Below are 2,162 nucleotides of genomic sequence, written 5' to 3'. Positions count from 1 at the left end.
AAAGAGAGCTATGTAGGTCTCTATATTGTATTGTATGGCATCGTATATGATTTGACATTACGCTTTATAGTAAACAAGCCAAGATACGTCTGTTGAGAATGAGAAGGGCTTTAAGTTGTCTCGAACACATAGGGGTTTAGTGACAACTTAACGTCCTTATTATTCTCAACCGACGGAGAATCCTAATCAAAATGTTAATGTACAATTACTGCGGCTACCTCAGCGAGAGTCAGAAAGATGACAATCATCTCTGCTAGTTTTGTTGTTTTTTCTTTGCACAATGAATTACAAAAACGCAAGTAGACTTCAAAGAATCTGCATCACACCACGTTGACTGCGAACCATACAGCACTGGCATCGTGTTGTTGTTGTGGTTAAATTCCTTGTCCATCCATAGAAAACTGACAGCTGTTTGAATAATCATAGCCAGTTGGAACTCCCGCTTTTGAATCCCATTGATCTGGCGTACATCGTCTGGTTTTAGATGTGAAATCCTCCTTATTGCACGGTGTGTGTTTATCTATTTATTTTTTAATTGTCAGGAAACGTTTGTTGCGTAGCCTATCATGATTATGACCTCGCATGCATGAACTCTAAATAAAACGATTAGGCAAATTAGAACAGAAAAGCAGTTTCTGGGTTGCCGCCTCTTTACTGATACATTGTAGTTGTTGTTTTGTCTCCTGTCACACGTTTCACAAGTAGTTAAGTACTCATTCAGCCCCGAATCCTTCTCAAAATTGTATACGTTCTATGTAAATTGTTCTCTTCTCGTGTGGACATACTAAGCTAGTTGTAAACACACCGCGGAGATACTATGTAGCTCCGTGAACACATTATATGTGCTATAAGCTGTAGAAGGAACTTGATATCACAGACTCGAAGACGTCCAGGAATCACGCGTTGTTTCTCAAGAGTGGCGTATCTCTTTCTCGGTTGTAAATCACAAGTGTTGATCTTCGGTAGAAAACACTTGCTGCTCTCTTTTTTTTTTTTGGGGGGGGGGATGGGTGGGTGAGGGATAGTGTTGACGAAAAGACATGAAGACTCGACTCACCGAAAGTGAAGGAATTCATTATTTCTCATAGTTTATGTGTAAAGGTCAGTGTCAAGAGCATCGTCAAGGTGAAGGAGTCTGTTGATGTGTTTAAACTTAATTTCTTCTCTTTGGAGAGAGTGAGAGGGGAGAGAGAGACTTGGCGTGTGTGTGTATGTGTGTATGTGTGTGTCGATATATCACGAGTCTTGAAACAGCTGCTCCACCAATAAACGTATAATTGTATTCCACAAGTTTGCTCTTTCAGCGCTTTAATAGTTGGAATGTATGAAGTACTAACATATACGAGTGTATTCCTCCACTTTCAGACACACCAAGTTATTTTATATCCATACATCGTAAGGATATATTGTAGGACTTCATCGATATGACACCATTCACATCGAGTAGTCTTTGTATCCACATACGACGTATTGATATGAGAGCATTCAGACACAACGTCCATAAATTCGTAAATCGTAATAACAACAGTTGCTATCCTATAAACTTTTACAAAATGGAGCCCAGGGCCCTGTTTTATCCTGTTTTATGAAGATTTATGATTTCAATTGCTTTCTATCATAAGTCTATAGCAGCCTGTATGGTAAGGAAATTTATAATCGATTATATCTTTTGATAAAACAGGGCCCAGATCTTGCACACTGCCATGTATCATGGGACGCTCATGGATATGTATAAAATACAAGTACGTCTAAAAGACAAGTTTATTGTTACAAATTGTACGCATGCCTTTATTTTGAAAAAAAAAACACTAGGGCAAGCTTGCCATAGGCTTCACGGTCAAAGCAGCTACAGTATGTACAAATGTACTCAAACTGAATTTCAGTGATAGAAATTCATTATTGATTGAACGGAATATTTTCATACCAGGACCTCAGTGGATTAAAAGATTGTATAGATTGTGATAAGTTAATAGACCAGCTTACGCTTTACAGTCGTGTGCTTCATGAATATGTGAAATGTTTAATATGCTTTCTTTTTTTGATCCCCCCCCCCCCCTGCCGAACAGGTGACTTACTGGGCGACGATCAATGATCTGAGCAACAAGGACCGCTTCCCGTACCTCTTTCGGACCGTTCCCCCGGACCGTCACCAGGCTCTCGCC

The sequence above is a fragment of the Diadema antillarum genome, unplaced genomic scaffold, assembly GCF_040938485.1.
Source record: "Diadema antillarum isolate AM-2024a unplaced genomic scaffold, OU_Dant_1.0 seq00000604_RagTag, whole genome shotgun sequence".
NCBI classification, from domain to species: Eukaryota; Metazoa; Echinodermata; class Echinoidea; order Diadematoida; family Diadematidae; genus Diadema; species Diadema antillarum.
Note: the sequence above shows the minus strand (reverse complement) of the source record.